The sequence below is a fragment of the Malaclemys terrapin genome, chromosome 11 (assembly GCF_027887155.1).
Source record: "Malaclemys terrapin pileata isolate rMalTer1 chromosome 11, rMalTer1.hap1, whole genome shotgun sequence".
Lineage (NCBI taxonomy): Eukaryota > Metazoa > Chordata > Testudines > Emydidae > Malaclemys > Malaclemys terrapin.
In genome coordinates this window covers 49,236,035-49,253,559 of record NC_071515.1, presented here as the reverse complement: position 1 = coordinate 49,253,559, position 17,525 = coordinate 49,236,035, and the positions used below count along the sequence as shown (strand labels likewise).

At 43.1% G+C, this 17,525-nt stretch overlaps 1 protein-coding gene across 5 annotated transcripts in view; it reads left to right on the top strand.

The window, feature by feature from the left end:
• Positions 1-17,525, top strand: part of PKP4 (plakophilin 4) — a 214,697-nt gene that overhangs the window by 56,023 nt on the left and 141,149 nt on the right. The gene's annotated exons all lie outside the window — the stretch shown is intronic.

The following is a 17,525-nucleotide window of genomic DNA, read 5'->3' as shown; positions in this document are numbered from 1 at the left end:
AGTAATTAGCATACTCTTATGAAAACACAGTGCAACAACAAAATTAGGAAAAAAGATTTGGGGATGACCAGTTTATTTACCTAAACATTCTTTTCATGTTACAGTTAGTATATGGGATTAACAATATCATATGAAAAAACATTAGGCGGTGCACACTTGGGAAGATGCAGTGCCAATGATCTTAGAAAGTAGCTTGTAAGTATTTGTTTTGCAGAGATCATAAACTCTGGTGCAACAAAGACCTTGCTTCTGCAGAGTTTTGAAGCTCCATTGGCCAGTCATTCTGCAACCTGCCACCTTATCAGTCTTCCTGATAGAAAATATGTCTTCATAGAAAACTTTATATCCCACATACCCCTGTCAATTCTGTTCCTCTGCACCAAAAGCTCCTTGCTGGGCTCATTCCCTACTTTCTGTGAACTTCCCAAGCTCCACAGATGGGCTTACCTCCTACATACTTCTGAGATGAGCAGGAGAGGAGCGCTACTGCTGTGAGTATTAGGAAGAGCACTGTTTGGGAAAGTGTCTGCCTGATGGAGTTCCTAAGCTCCGCAGCGATCTTGCTTATGAAGAACTTGAAGCTCTGCAAAACAGCATATCCTGTTTTACAAATATCCTACTTCCTTTCCTCAGTAATCTGGGCTCTGTGTATTGTACAAATTCCCTCCAAAACCTCTTTCCAAGCTTTCCAAGAACTCAGTTAGACTCCAGGCTTGTCACTCAGGTATCTTTACGTGGCATACAGCAGCTCTATGCTCAGTTGATCAGATGTACCCTGCATAGGTGGTGTAGGATACATCACAGATCCAAAGTTACAAGAAACGCTCTCCATTTATATACATCTACACAGCTTATTGCATTTTGTAATGGTTCATAGTCGCCTCGTGAACGTCTCCTGTCGGCTGGGTGCAATCGTGCACTCTTTCCTTTCTCTGCTCCCAGGGCCGCGTCAGCTGTTGCCCTCATCAGGCCCTTCAGCTAAGTCACTCAGTTAATAGGTGAATGGATGGATGAACCGCTTCTGGGGTAAAAGGTTCAACAAGGCATGGAGACAAGGCCTGTCCCTATGCCCATGTTAATGTCTTTAGCCCTGTCTCCGGGCTCAGCCACTTCTGGGTTAGCTTTAAGTCCGTGCCTGCCCTGGTATAGAACAGTGCCTTCAGGGCCTCTGCAGTGCCTTCAGCCCCATCCCTGAGCCTTTAAATTCCAGCCATGTGCTTGGGCTTCTAAACTAAACTTGTCCCCTTCTCAGGGCTTTGGCCACTTTGCCAGTGGGGGGACTCAGGCCTGCCCACTACTTTGGGTCCCAGCCCAGGAACCCTACACACAGCAGCCATGTACTGCTTCCTTTTATGTGGTTGCTGCTGCTATTCCCTGGGCCTTTTCCCCTCTTGCCCCTTCTCTTCCCTTGACCTCAGGGCTGAAGTTCTCAAATCCTCTCCCTCCTTACTACATGCAAGTATTTCCAGAATCTTCCTTCTGGTTGAGCTTGTTTTTGAGCTCCTGTGTCCAGCAACAAGCACCCGTCCTTGCTCCTCTGGTCCCAGTCAGGAGCTGACTAGCTCAAGCCCTGCAGCTCCTTTTAACTGAGCCTGCTGTGCTTTGATTGGCTGTTTCCTTGCAGCCATTCTTGGCAGGCCTGGAGGACCCACCTTCACTGCTCCTTTCCTGGGACAGGGTGTGGTCGGACCACCAGGCCTCCAGCAGGGGTACTATACATGCAGTGTCCATGTTCAATCTATTCTTTACCTCATCTTTACATTCCTCATTTATCTTGTCTATTGTTATGTTGTGCTTTGTACGTGCTTCCCTGGGTATTCCCTCCCCTTATCTTAGCTAGTTCAAACATTCTGGGATTGTCTACATTACCCGCAGAATCGACGGGCAGTGATCAATCTAGCAGAGGTCGATTTATCACGTCTAGTCTAGACACGATAAGTCGACTGCCGAGGGCTCTCCCGTCCACTCCGGAACTCCACCGGAGTGAGAGGCGCAGGCGGAGTCGATGGGGGAATCAGCTGTCGACTCGCCGCAGTGAAGACACTGCGGTGAGTAGATCTAAATATGTCGATGTCAGCTACGTTATTCACATAGCTGAAGTTGCGTAATTTAGATCGATTCCCCTCACACCCCAGTGTAGACCACACCGTAGTCTCTTAGCTCGCTGACCCATTTACCTGTCTTAGTTAACACAAACATTGTTTTCAGTTTGCTGATCTATTTATCTGCCTAATCCTGTCTTCCAAGAAATGAGGCCTTCCCCATGTTTAGTTACTCATGTCAAGCCAGGCCTACATTCCACTGCATTTGTTTTTCTATGTTACCATTTGTTTTACTTAAATTATATTTTTGTCTTTGTGCTTTTTTTTTTTTAAAAAGTTTATTACCCAGCAACACATTTTGAAGACCACAGTAATTGTAATTATTTGAACTACCATTAATGTTATGCTCAAAGTACAAACCAGGGAATGCAAGCTTATCTCTTATGGTACAGCCCAATGGGGTGTTTTCACGGCATGTACAGTATTGTCCACAATTTCTTTTTGCTTGGCTATTAGTTGCGCAATAGGTACCAATGGCTCTATTTTCCTTAATACTAACTCAATGGTATTTATGGATAAGGGAAGTATGGATGCAAAGAGACTGGTACCCAGTGATTCCCATTCAGTGTTGTCTGTCATGTCCTCTGGCACATTCTCCTTAATCTGCACACATGGCCATAAGGCACAGGTACCAATCTGAATCAGAATTGATGTTCAAACAAAATCCATCCAGAACCCCGGCATGGTGTTGTCCCCATCGAAAAGTTGTAGTATCCCAGAGCACATACTGTGTCCCCAGGGTGTACCACCTCCTTTACTATCTCTTTAATGACTAATCTGGCCCAACCTCTGTTGCTTGCGATCAGGCTCTTTCATGCTGAGCACTCACAGAACCATCTGTGCTTGATTCATTTACAACAGGCTGCGTTTATTTCATCTCCTGCTTGTGTTGCCATCTTCATGCTGGGATAGTGCTGTTTATAGGTCCCATTCTCTCTTCTATCCATACTGTTAACATATACCAATTCTTTGGGATTCTCTGTCCATCTAGGAATAACAATCAAAATTGGCACAGTTGAATAGTTAATTTTGTGTGGTGCCCAAGATCCTGGACATTCTAGTCTTGCAAATTTTCTTCCTCAATATTATAAATTCCCTTCCACTCGTATGCTCCAGGTAAGTGTGCTGTTTTAACAATCTTGACCATTCCCCTGCTGTGCTTTATTTTGTTATTTATTTATTTAAATGCATAAGAAGTTTAGTATCATATATGCTGCACACAATTGCTTGAGAAACATTTTTATTTAATGAATTAATTACAGTATTTCATTTTAAAATTTGCGCAATCAAGTGAATATTGCTAATAGTTACTGCCTCCTGCTGCGAAGTTAAATTACTAATTCCTCCACCTTTTATAATAGTTTGACCAAATCCATTTGTTAGTGAGTTAATTTTAAGATGTCATTCCTTAATGTCTGCAGAATTCTATAGGGAGACCCCAACTTCATTGCCACCCAGTATGGTTACTACTGTGTCCCTTTTGGCTCTACAGTTTTTGTGTCCTTCTTAGAATATGCCTCCCACTGGATTTTGACATAATTGAATGTGTGACTTGATATTGTTGAACTATTTTTATATGAGATTGGTCAGGTTTCAAGCAATCTGTATGTTGTAAAATGTAAAGTGAGTGTATTTATTCTACATCTTCTACCACTGTTTCATGAGTGGGGTGTATAAAAATACCATTGTCTGGCCATGGAGTGGTCACTGGACATGGAGGAGGAACATAATTTTTAAAGGAGTCTATGAAAGAGGTACTTAATTCAGGCTGGAGGATGGGCTGGTGCATATCATTTGTTGTTTGCCACCAAAAAGAGCAGGTTTTTGTTTGCCAGTATGCCCACCAACTATTCTGGGCCTAATGAAGTACAATGATTTTGCTTTAAGAAAACCCTACACTGATTTATATGCTCTAACATTTCAAAAAATTGCTTAAAAGCCCCAGATTTATTTACATGCTATGATATTTCAAAGTGTTGTTCACTAGTGTTTTCCTGGGATGTATTGTACACTTCTAAATGATACAGCCCCTTCTCCTGATGTTCATTTTGGCCCACAGCTACCATTTAAACACACCCCTTGTAAATTCTTCAATCCCAGCAGATGCCACCCCAATGTTTGAATGAGACAAATTTTCTAGAAAGGTTGATTTGATTTTGTTTGGCCCCAGACAGCAGAGTGTAGATCCCTTTTCCATCTATTTTCACTGTACAGCTGGAGTGTGGTGTACTTCTGCAGTGGTTTTGGGACAAGGGGAATCACCGACTGGAGTGCTTTTGAACCATGGGACTATTTCCATGCCCCCTCCACATCAGGAAACAATGTTGTAAGTTTCCACCATCTTGTGGATGCAAATTCTACAAGCCATGTCAAGTCAGACCTACATATGTTAGTGTGTCTGTCTAGAAATGGTGATCCTTAAAACTTTCAGTGACAGAATTGTATCAAATATTATATGCACCAATATTTCATGTAAAATGATACTTGTAGTCTTCTCACAAATAATTTGTATTCATTTATTCCTTGGCAGAAACATTAATAGATAAAAGTTATTAGCATTATTTAAATGTTTAAACTAGTCTGTGCAAGAGATTTTGTTTAGTGTTTCATATTCCTAAATTTTGAGCATTTAAACAAAGCCTTTTCTAAAAATCAGTTAAATCCTTTAACTCCAAGATGACTTAGCTACTGAACAATTTACTTCTAACTTTACTGAAAATTAAATCATTGAGAGAGGGTTGTAGGTTATGATAAACATTTGTTTTCATACTTCAGGGGATTTAAACCTTGCTTTATCTGAAAAACCGAACTCAGCCTTAACTATAGAATAATTAGGGAAGACTCTATAATCGAAGAGGTATTGTTTTGTTTTTTTTGTTTTTGTTTTTGTTTTAAGATTTCTCATCATTGTTTATACTGTGGTTGGTGAAGATAAGCTTTGTTTTGTTTTAATTACATGTCAGTTAAGTTTTTTAATATCACCTTAATATTTCCATTAAATCCTGAAAGATTACGTCAGTGATGTAGTTAATGAAGTTATCTGAAATTGCCTTACTCTTGAAGGGTGAGTTTCTAAGTGTATCATTTTAATTACTTTAATTTAGAGCTTTCGTCTGGAAGATACTTTGTCTAACTCCTTAATTACCTTTCCCCCAATGTGGAGTATGGGGTACTGGAGACCGGGGGAGAGCAAGCTTTCCTGTGCAGCTCCTAAACTTTACAGTGTGCTGTTGCTAGAGGAAGGCTCCTAAGCTTAGAAGGTGTCCTGAGAGCCAAGGGCTGAGAGGTCTTATTTCTCTCACCCCATCCTATTTTAGCTTTTTCTTCAAGTGATCAGTCAGGGCCTGTAAATGCTCTCTCTGTAAAAGTGAGTTTAATGGTAATGCTGTAACTCCTTCCATTCCAATGGCACTGGGTTTGAGTCCTGAGACAGTGACTTTGCTAACATGTTGGAGTTTTTTTTAAATATAAATTCAGATGGGCCCCCCTTTGAGCTTCCAAAGAATGTGATGCTTTCCAGGGATTCCAAAGATTGTTAAGCTCCTCGCTACCACCTGTCTTTTAGCTTGAGGAAACCTTGTCTTTGCCTACCAGGGGTCAGCTCCCAACTCCTCCAGCCACAGACAATACAAGGACTCCCCTCTAGGTCTACAAATGCCCTGCTGTTTTTCTACAAGGTAGCAATAGGCACACTCCAACCTCTGAAGTGTCCAGCCTGTGTTCCACTGGAAACTAGCAACATTCAGATTCGCTGCTCCTAAAGAAACCATACTCCCCATTTTACCAGTTTCATCTCAGATTACCACTCTGCTTAATGTGTAGCACTGAAATATGTTTGCAGTGAAAACAATATAATTTAACACAATACAGAGATTCTTCAACATATTCAAGATTGGACTATTTCCTAGTGTCACGAGCAGTGTTCCCTCTAATTTTTCCCATGCATGTGCGGAATGAATTTTGTTATGTGCACCAATATGGAGGTGATGTAAATTCATGTGGTGGGGCCGGGGCTGAGGGGTTTGGAGTGTGGGAGGGGTCTCAGGGCTGGGGCAGAGGGTTGGGGTGCGGGGGGGGGGTGGGTTGAGGGTTCCAGATGGGGGTGCGGGCTCTGGGGTGGGGCTGGGGATGATGGGTTTGGGGTGCAGGCTGCCCCAGGTCTAAGGCATGGTGAGAAGACTCCCCCCAAGTCTCTGATGGCAGGGCCGAGGCTGGGGCTGGCAGGGAGAGGCAGCAGGTCCAGGACTGGGGGAGAGGCATCTCTCCCCACCGCAGCCCTGAGCACTTGCGTGGCGCTTAATAGGCCGTTGCACAGCCGCACAGCTTAGAGGGAACTTAGGTCACAAGACTTGATAAATTCTGTCACTGATTGTAGCATTGATACTATTGTTATATCTGACCATGCTCCTGTTCAAAAAAGAACTAGATAAATTCATGGAGGATAGTTCCATCAATGGCTATTAGCCAGGATAGACAGAGATGGTGTCCCTAGCCTCTGGTTGCCAGAAGCTGGAATGAGCGACAGGGAATGGATTACTTAATGATCATTTCCTCTGGGGCACTTGGCATTGGCTACTGTAAGAAGACAGGATGCTGGGCTAGAAAGAACTGACATCTGAAATTTTCAATGAGAATTTTGACATGGCACTTATAGAGTATTTTACCAATCCATTGGCTTCCGTGACACATAGAAGACTTAATGAAAAAAATTATATTTTGGTAGTTTTTATAATGTGCTGAGTACTGACTATCAGCAAGTCATAGTCCCTACCTTGATTAGTTACAATCTGAGTTTACAATTTCAAATTGAAATTACTTTCTTTTACATTTGCATGTTAACATTAACTAAGAACATAAGAATGGCCATACTGAGTCAGACCAAAGGTCCATCTAGTCCAGTATCCTGTCTTCAGACAGTGACCAATGCCAGGTGCCCCAGATGGAATGAACAGAACAGGTAATCATCAAGTGATCCATCCCCTGTCGCCCATTCCCAGCTTCTGGCAGACAGAAGCTAGTGACCCCATCCCTGCCCATCTTGGCTAATAGCCATTGATGGACCTATTCTCCTTGAAGTAATCTAGTTCTTTTTTGAACCCTGTTATAGTCTTGGCCTTCACAACATCCTCTGGCAAAGAGTTCCACAGGTTGACTGTGCATTGTATGAAGAAATAGTTCCTTTTGTTTGTTTTAAACCTGCTGCCTATTAATTTCATTTGGTGGCCCCTAGTTCTTGTGTTATGAGGAGTAAATAAAACTTCCTTATTTACTTTCTCCACATGAATAATGATTTTATAGACCTGTATCATATCCCCCCTTCGTTGTCTCTTTTCCAAGCTGAAAAGTCCCGGTCTTATTAATCTCTCCTCATACGGCAGCCATTCCATACCCCTGATCATTTTTGTTGCCCTTTTCTGAACCTTTTACCAATTCCATTATATCTTTTTTGAGATGGGGCGACCATAACTGCATACAGTATTCAAGTTGTGGGCATACCATGGATTTATAGAGAAGCAATATGCTATTTTCTGTCTTATTATCTATCCCTTTCTTAATGATTCCCAACATTCTGTTCGCTTTTTTGACTGCCGCTGCACACTGAGTGGATGTTTTCAGAGAAATGTCCACAATGACTTCAAGATCTCTTTCTTGAATGGTAACAGCTAATTTAGACCCGCATCATTATATGTATAGTTGGGATTGTGTTTTCCAATGTGCATTATTTTGCATTTATCAACATTGCCCAAAAACTTCACAGAAGCAGAATGACGATTGCCCAGAGGTGCGTCATGCCTTTGCAGAATGTTGAGTCCAGCTACACTCAAACCTCTGAAAACCTCTGATATGAGTGAAGGTACACACCAAACTCACAGTGCAATCTTAGCTCTATCCCCAGCATAGCAATAGGTTCTGGGAATGGTTCAGAAGGGTGGTGTCTTAATAAATAGAGAAGAAGGATTCTGAAAAGTTGTGAGTGTATTAAGTTCCACAGATTTGAAGTCCATCATGTATCTGCATACACTCCAGCTATTAGGGGTAGCTGTGTTAAGTGATGGGGGAATTTAGTTTTCACTGTAATATGAGAAGAGGTGCATGTGTACCTTCAGGGAATCAAGTAGACCTCATTTCAGTACTGAATTCTGTATGTTGTGTTAGCAGCCGTGCACACTGGGATCCGGTTGCCATGGTAATTGTCAGCGGTTTGTTGGCATACTTGACTGTGGCTTCCAGGGCTTAGCAAGGTGGGGTGCCATAAATAATCCTCCGGGAAAGAGTGAAGAGGTGGTAACATTTAGCAAGTCTGGGTGGGTTATGTGGAGTAGGCTCAGTGTTTGTATAGGCCAGGTGTAACTTCTCTTTGCTACACCTGACCTAAACCAGAGTGTTGCCTTAACAAAGAGAAGATGTTGGATTTTTCCTACACTGCTCATGTTCTCTGTTCCCCAAACTCTGCTGTAACGTTAGTTAGGATAAAGTGCTGTAATTTGTGTTATTGGCATATGGAGGCTTCGCTCAAAACGGGCCATTAAGGTTTCATTGCGGGGATGAGTACCTTTAATGCTTCAAAAGGAGCCCCTTCAGAATGTATGCATGCAACACCTAATGCACAGCACAGATTCTCTGAAAGCTGCCAGGGGCTCAAATGCACAGTACATGGGTCTTCCTCAAGTTCAGTGGCCACAGCAGAGGGACCGTATCCTAGGAACCCTTTGCTCAAATGACTCCAAATTTGGACCAATATCCCTATCCTGCACCCCTACAAGGCACAGCAAACTTTGAGACAAACTGAATAAGATGTGGATTTTAGAACACTTAAAATAGTCATCTTTTAACTGTAAGAAATACCTAACTTCTCAGAAACTGGGATGGAGATGGTTAGGCCTAGTGGTTGGTGCTGGCACAGTAAGGCCTAATGGTCAGAGCTGGAATTAGGAGTCCAAGGTGAGGCTGGAGCAGGACTAGGTACAGAGCAGCAGCAAGAGCAGGCTGGAGCAGGACTGGGAGCAGAGTAGCGGCAAGAGTAGGACTGGGAACAAGGCTGGAGTAGGCTAAGACCTGGGAAGTCTATTGCCACCATCAGGCAGGAGAGAGTTTCAAGCCCTGGAGTGATGCTGAGCAGACAGAGCTGCTGTTCCTCCTGTGGTTTGTGAGTCCAAGGACTAATTCTTGGCTTGTGGGTTGGCTGGAGCCTCACACAGGAGAGATTCATCCCTTACACAACATTAACTATAGCAGAGCTACCACTCTGCAATAATCTATATCTACCTAAACTTTTGGAAGTAAAAGCAAAGTCATTTGTAAGATAGACAGGTGAGTTTCCAGAGAAGCATTTACACACAAGTACTGAAAACTTCACAAAGTACTTTTTAATAATTTTGGAATCCTAAACAATGAATACATTTTCTTGTAACTTTCACAAAATTAAATATCTTTGAATAAAGTGGCTTAATTGTGATTATTTGTTTTCATGCCTATTAAAAAGATTTACATCTCACTTAAACTAAAAACTATGAATGTAATCTTAATTATGCTTGAGTAGTCGTAATATGGATTTGTGTGCATTGAGGAAGTTAACATTTAAAATTTCCAGATCCAATTATAAAAACATTTTCAGAAAAATCAAGCATTATTGCTTTAAGAAAATATGATAAGTTTAGGAGTGTGTTATTGTCTACAGTGGATTAATACCATGTACTTATGTAAAATGCATATATTATAATCTCAACACCTTGGTTTGTTTTAACGGGGAGCAAATGGAGAAAGGTTTTAGCCTCTTTTAAACAAATGTAGAAAAATACCATTCTCCTATTTTTATTAAAGGAAAGCATGTTATATGTATTAACTACTTGAAAATAGTCTTCTGATCAAAGCAAGAAATCTAACATCTTATTGTTGGTATAGCTATTAAAGCACACAAGCTTCAATATAACAGCCAACTTTCCTGAATACACTGTAGTACTTGAGCACAACAGAGTGAATAGAGAAGAACAGAGAGAGAGAGAGAGAGAGAAAGAGAGAGAGGTCTTACCTCTTTCTTAGAACTGATAAAAGTAAGGACCTTACAAATCTAAATTAGGAATTTCTGTTGATATGGATATGCCAGTGTCAGTAATTAAACACCCTTCCTATATGGCAGAAAGCCAAGAACTGAACATTTTCCAGTGTGATTATTTACTTTATTCCACTCAAACTGAGACTGCTATACACTGTTTGCTACTGCTTAACTCCCTTTTACTCAGTAAACATTCTCATTTACAATGGGCTTCTATCTTTAAAATAATTAAAGCTGCCACACCTTGACTATTTATTTAACTACTGAAGAAGAAACAGTGAAAGTATTTCATTTGTTTAACATGATCCAGGAGTGGATTTACCATGAAACAAACTCTGCGGTGACACGGGGCCCCCAATGACAGGGGCCCCCCAATATGTAGGATAAAACTCATCTGAAAACCTGCCCCCGAGTCCTGGCCGGCAGCGCAGCAGGGCTCAGACAGGCAGGTTGCTGGCATGGCATGGCCGGTGGCCCCACGCCGCTCCCGGAAGCAGCAGACTGCTGGCACATCTCTGTGTGCCCTTAGTGGGAGGGGAGGCAGCTCCGCGTGGTGCCCCCACTCTGGGCAGCGCACAGAGACCACCTGTCCCTGTCCCACCAAGGGGCGCACCGTGATGTGCGAGCAGGAGGCCTAAGGCAGCTGCCTGTCCACTCTGCCTCTCTCCCTCTGCGCCACTCCCAGAAGTGGCCAGCATGTCCCTGAGATGGGGGGGTGTCTCCATGCGCTGCCCCTGCCCCGAGCACCAACTCCACAGCTCCCATTGGCCGGGAACTGCGGGCAATGGGAGTTGCGGGGGCAGCGCCTGCAGGCAACGGTGCAAGGAGACCCCCTGGTCCCCGTCCCCCCCGCCTAGGAGCCATTGCCAGAGTGGTGTGTATGCCAATCTCTTTGGGAGCCATGCCTCCCAAGGTAAGTGCTGCCCCCCTGGCCCCTCCCACACTCCAACTCCCTGCCCCAGCCCAGAACCTGCACCCAAACTTCTTCCCAGAGCCTCACCTCTCCCACACCCAAATCCCCTGCCCCAGCCGAGAGCCTGCACCCAGCACCCAAACTCCCTCCCAGAGCCTGACCCCCGCACCCCCTCCCACGCCCCAATCAAGGTACCTCACTTTATTGTCATTTACTTCCCATTACTTATAATATAGAAGGAGGATGAAGAAAAAAAGAATGAAAAACGGAAGGGAGATAAGAGATAATGTTCTTTTTCTTGGCTGGGTCCCGAGGGGGAGGGCCTGAAAATGAAGCTGCACACCGGGCCACACTAACTCTAAATCCGCCACTGACATAATTGAAGTAAATTTTCCATATGATTAAAATAATCTTCACTTTGCACATCAATTAACTCTAGAAAAATACTTCAAATTATATGTTTTAAATATTCAGTATTAAAAGAACCAATGTCATAGCTTTTCTTACGCACAGGAGACCCAAGCCTTGTCAATATTCAAAGTTGCACCACCACTTAAATCAGTTTGATAAACTGAATTATTATAAATAAGACTGTTCACATTTTAACTAAATCTGTTTAAAATCACACCTTTACCTAAACCAGAGGTTCTGAAACTGTGGTCCATGGACCACCAGTGGTCCGCGAGCTCCATTCAGGTGGTCCACAGATAGTTCCCTCTAAGGTGCTCGCCTGGGTGGCCGCACACACAGGCATGGCTCCACTAATTAGTTGCCTGGCCCCTGAGAAGACGCACAGGTAAGGTGAGGTGGTGACCTTGGGGGGAATAGGAGGTAGGTGGAAGGGGGAAGTGGGGTGAGAAGAGAGGGTGGGGGGAATTTGGGACGTGCAGGGCTGCACTGGCCAGAGAAAGAGGTGACTTTCCCCAGCTCCCATGACTGCGGCTGCCGGTGAGAGACCACCACCCCGCCCTTCCCAGTCCCAGCTCAGGGGCTGCTGTGGCGCGGGAGAGAGGGCACATACATCACATTAGAAATGAAAAACTTCTGATATTAAATATGAGTTGTGTGCTTTTATTTGTGGAACAAAGTTTTTATTTATTTATTTATTTATTAATATAGCACTTTTATCCAAAGCGCTTTACAATAGTTAGCCAACCGTACAAACAACTCAGCAATTTTCAAGTGGTCCTTGAAAAAAAAAGTTTGAGACCCACAGACCTAAACCAATGCAGTTGTGACTATAGATAAGGGCCCAATTCAGCAAGAGCTCTCTGGACTAAAACATGATCTACACTACAGCGTTAGCTCATCATAAGCTTTATGCCAACCTAACTCTGTCAGTGTCTATATTACTCCCACCAATGTAAGTTGCCCACTACATTGAATTAATAACTCCACCTTTGCAAGAGGCATAGTGCTTTGGTCGACGTAGTTAGGGCAACATAATGTCTGTGTACACAATGCATTACTTACATTGCCTGTTGGCAGTCAGCCCTGCCTGGGGTTGACAGCTAGAGTCCTCCCACCCTGCCCCAGAGCTGACCTTCCAAACCCTGAGCCTAGTGATAGGCTCAATTTAACAGCAGGGAGCCTACCAGCTGTGAAATTGATGTTCTTGGCTGCTACTATTTCACATTTCAGCTCCAGCTCCTGGGGCAGGGGGCTCCAGCTGTGAGCCCCGCACATCGGTCATTTTCCCACACTACAACTGTCAGTGCCCCCCCCCAATATCCCAGTTCAGTCGGTGCAAGCATTCCAGGAAGGACACATACCACTGGCTGAAGGAGGGTAGTGTGGACACCAACAGCTGATTTAATTGCTGCGGTGGCTGTAGGTTGACTTAACTTAACTTAAGTTGATCTAATTTTGTAGTGTAGACAAGCCCATAGTCCTCATTCCATCATAGAGGGAATGCTTACAGACATCAGGAGAAATTTTAGTTTCTAATTTCTGATATTACAATAATGCTTAGTGTGGAACATTCAAAATGTCTGCTGTGTAATTAAAATCTTTAAAAGTGCATAGTTCTGGAGAAACTGGAACAAACAAATCGTGGCTTTCTAATATTTATTTTACTCTTGTGAAATTGGAGATATTAAAAGAAAACCACAAACATGCTTTCAAAAGAGTTTTAAAGTTTACATACTTTGATGGTGAGGGGTATCATCAAGAAAGTACCGAAGCTGGATTTACATAAAAACTACGCACCAAAATGTTTGTTGGTTTATCTTTTTTCCTCTGGGATACAATTTCAAGAGACTTGGATAGAGGTTTTTCAATTGTGGTTCCGTGTTAACTGTTCCTTTCATTCATATTTGAAGATATTGCATTTCTTGTTTTATTGTCAATATCAAGTTATTACTTAAATCCCCTGCTATGATGATGCCTTTCAAAATTGTAATTTCTTTTGAAATTGAAAGGCAGCTAGTTGCCAACTGCTGCTCAGAATGAAATTATAGATCTGTGGAGTCACTTTTTCTTTGTACATGCAAATGTTATGCTATAGGATTTAAAATGAATTGCTGCTGACTCAGCAAGATTAAACAGATGACTGGACCACTCAGCATTGAATTTCTTGCTTTTCGGTGATTGTTTCTTGGAGAGGAAAAATTTGCAGGAAAAAGCTTTCCCCTCGCGGTAGCTTAAGATTTTTAATAATACAGAGAACAATACAAGCATGATTGAGTCTAGGAGAAAAGCAATTCCAGCAGTTTTCAGATTTTGATTTTATCAGTTTCTTTGCTGTTGACTTCAGTTATAATTGCTCATCTGTATAGATAAGAAAACAATTTTTCACCATCTTTTGTACAGTAAATGTGCTGTGAGGTACCTAGAAATACTAGATATGTCTCTATATGGACAAAATTATTCATAAATGTCTGGGTTAATAGCATTTTCCTTAAGGTATTTAATCTTCTTTGAATAATGTTCATAGAAAATCATTTTCCTGTTACAGTGATTATATGGAAACTCCATGCTTTATCCTACCTTCCTTTTTTGCATATACATGTACAAAAGTCTTCAGTAAGGAAATAATTCTTAAATTCCTTTTCATCCAAGTTTAGCTTCACAAAACACTAAGGATCAGAGTAAGGAAAATGCAGCCCGAACATAACTGTTTCGTCTTTAATTTATTGCAGACTTGTAACCACTCAGCTATGCATATGCCCAGCACACCGAAGTCAGAGAACTTTGCCTAGTAGTACTTGTAGGGGTGGCACTTGCACCCCAGGGCTGTAGCCCCTGCCTGGCTATTTAAGGACAGCACCATCCCAAACCCCCCACCCAGTTCCTTCCTACTGCCAATGGCTAGAGTCAGAGCATTCTTGTGGTGATTTACCTCAGACTGTTTATGTCCATTTTCGCTGGGATTTTATTATATACAGTTCATTGTTAGTGTAGTGTATTAGTACCCTTAGGTTTAGTTATAGTAGTGAGGATGGATAGATAGTTACCCTGGGTGATGCCCTCACCAGGGTTTAAACATTGTCCATCATGTGGGTTATAGTGACCCCCATACATGGTGTTTGTTGTACCTGGGAGAAGAGAACATTAAAGAGAGGAGCTACTGGGGCTTCTGAAACAGCATCTCTTAGAACAGATTATGAGTCCCACTTTGGCACTTGAACATATTCAGATCATCTGGCCCCATGCTCTCCTTCAGAGCCTAGACAAGATGTGGCTCCTGGCTCAAGATTCAGCACTTTCCTTAACAGGAGGAGGGTTCATTCTCCGTCTTCAGGTCCTCCAACGAAGAGGTCTCACAAGATGAATCAGAACCATTTCAGGACTCAGACTCCTCTTCATCTTCTAAGAGAAATGCTGACCGGCACCCTGAGTCCTGCACTATGCACAATGGAGCTGGCATGTCTAACGACTCTCCAGTTCTGCACCAAAATCAATTGGTCTCTTTACAGTCTACTACAGTACTGGCCATCGAGCATCCATTGAGTTAGCTATCATCATCAGCACAGACCATATCCATTCCATTGGCATCCCGCGCAGCATCAGATTTGCTTTGCCTTTCCATTCCTGATTCCCCTGTAATTCAGGGCATAGCTTCTACATCATCATCTTCTGCTGTGCCATTGGGCCATCTGATCTGGTCACATAGCTGTCTCATCAGCATCGCCTTCTGCACCATCAGGGGCTCAGACTTCAGAGTCACAGCCAACGTCCTTTGTGGCACCCTGTAGTACATTGGCACAGATGTTGTCTTCAGCACCAACGATGTCCTTACTACAGAACCCATCACCAGGTTTGGTGCTAACCTCTGTCTCAGACGTAATTTGGTCAAGTACCAAAGTACAATGCCTATTCTGGTTCTGACGGGATCAGTTACTTATTCATCCTCGGCACTGATGCTTTCTCCATATTGGGTTCTGGATGAGGCTAATCATTTGTTTGCTCCCTCAGAGGTGGCTCCTCTGCTCCCACAGGATGACTTTCAAGGCTCCTTAAGATCTGGTTCCCCAGTGCCTTCAAAGCACTGTTCTGAGAAGGGTTCAAGGCCATCCTGAGCTAACCATCAGTACCAGGATCAGCAACGTTCCCAAAGGAGGGGTAGGAGCCCCGGCCTAGTACCCACTGGCCACCCCCAATGCCATACCTCTATTCCCAATTGCCTCCTTCGAATCCTTGGGATGTGCTTTGGTCTGAGAGATCCGGCTCTTCAATAGAATCCAGGGCAAAATTATTGATTCCAACTGCAGTTTCTCTTCCTGTGCCATTTCTATTACAAGTACAGTCCTAGATCATTCTTCCTCAGCTGGATCTGCTCGTACATGACCTTTCTCCCCTCCCTCCCCTCCCCCCCATTAGTTCCACACCCTTATTCTTACTCTCTGAATGATTGTGCAGTACAAGTCTTTTCCTCACCAGTGCCCAGTGACTTTAAGTAACACCAGGGCCTTCTCAGGCATATGGGTTCCACCTTGGGAATTCAGGCTGCATTTGCTCAGGAGAATTTGGAGCCCCAAGTCCCCATGGGAATATTGCAGCTTCATTACCACCTACAGATAAACATTCTGGAAAGCAGTATTATGTCCACATGCAGCTCCTAACTCTCTCATGGTAACAGCAGTAAATGACAGGTCACAATGGGGAAGATATAGGTCCACCCCCCAGGACAAAAAGTCCAACAGACTGGACTTGGTGGGGAGGAAAATGTATATGACTTCATTGCAGGTGCTCATTGCAAATCAGCAGGTGTTATCCAAATATAGCTTTAATTGGGATGCTATGTCCAAATTCACAGATAAGTTACCAGATGTTTCCAGGGAGGGGTCTAAGGTGTTCATTGTGGAGGGCCTTCTGATGGCCAAGACTTCGTTGCTGATGCTTCATCCAGAATTATGGCATCAGCTGAGACCATGAGGATGGCCTTGTGGTTGGAAAATTCTGGCATAGCTCCTGATGTTCAGCAGAACATAGAAGACTTACCTTTTGATGATCACTTTTTTGTTTTCAGAAAAGATTGACAAGATTTTAAATTCATTTAAAGACTTCCAGGCTTCTTTGCATTCCTTGGATGTTTATACCCCATCCACAAAGAGGAGTCAATAGAAATAGAAGCAGCAGCAATACATCTTTCAGTGTTTTTTCCATCAGTTATTCTTTCTGTGAAACAGCAAGATTTTTCCAGGATGAGTCAGATCACAGAGGAGGAGGTTTTCTAGGTCTAATTTCAACAAGCCAGCTTGTTGTCCTCCAGTGTCAAAGCAGCCATTTTGATTTGCATATCCAGGGCAGTGTTCCAATTGTGACCTCCCTGTCTCCATCACTTCAGTTTGGTATAAATTTTACTCCCCATCAAATTCTAAAGCACTGTGAGATCAAGTTATGCCACATATTTCCTATGCATTCCCTCACCCCACCCACTTACCCCATCCTTCTTCAGGAAGCCCACTCACGAGACACTACTCCTTTAGTAGGTCCAGGCTCTGCTTGCGTGGAGAATTGTAGAGGAGTATCAGGGAAAGGGGTTGTATTCCTGGTATTTCCTGGTCCCCAAATCCAAAGGAGGGATGAGACCCATTCTCAATCTCCACAGCCTTGACAAATACAGCAGATACTTGAGGTCACCCTACCAACTATCCTTTCCACACTGAAACACAGTGACTGATTTGCTGCCCTACACCTTCACATTGCTTATTTCCATATGGTGATTCTCCTGAGCCCCAGGAGGTTTCTGAGATTTGTTGTGGTAGGCCAACGCTATCAGTACACTATGCTTCCCTTCTGCCTGTTCTCATGTTTTACAAAATGCATGATTGCAGTGTCAGCATACATCAGAAAAAGAGAAATTTACTGTTTTCCTGTACCTGGATAATTGGTTAGTGAGAAGCAAGTCCAGAGAACAAGTCTAATTCAAACTGTGTCTCTTTGATTATCTGGGTCTTATATTGAACGAAGAGAAGTCGATGCTAATACCAATCAAAAAATAAAGTTAGTTGAA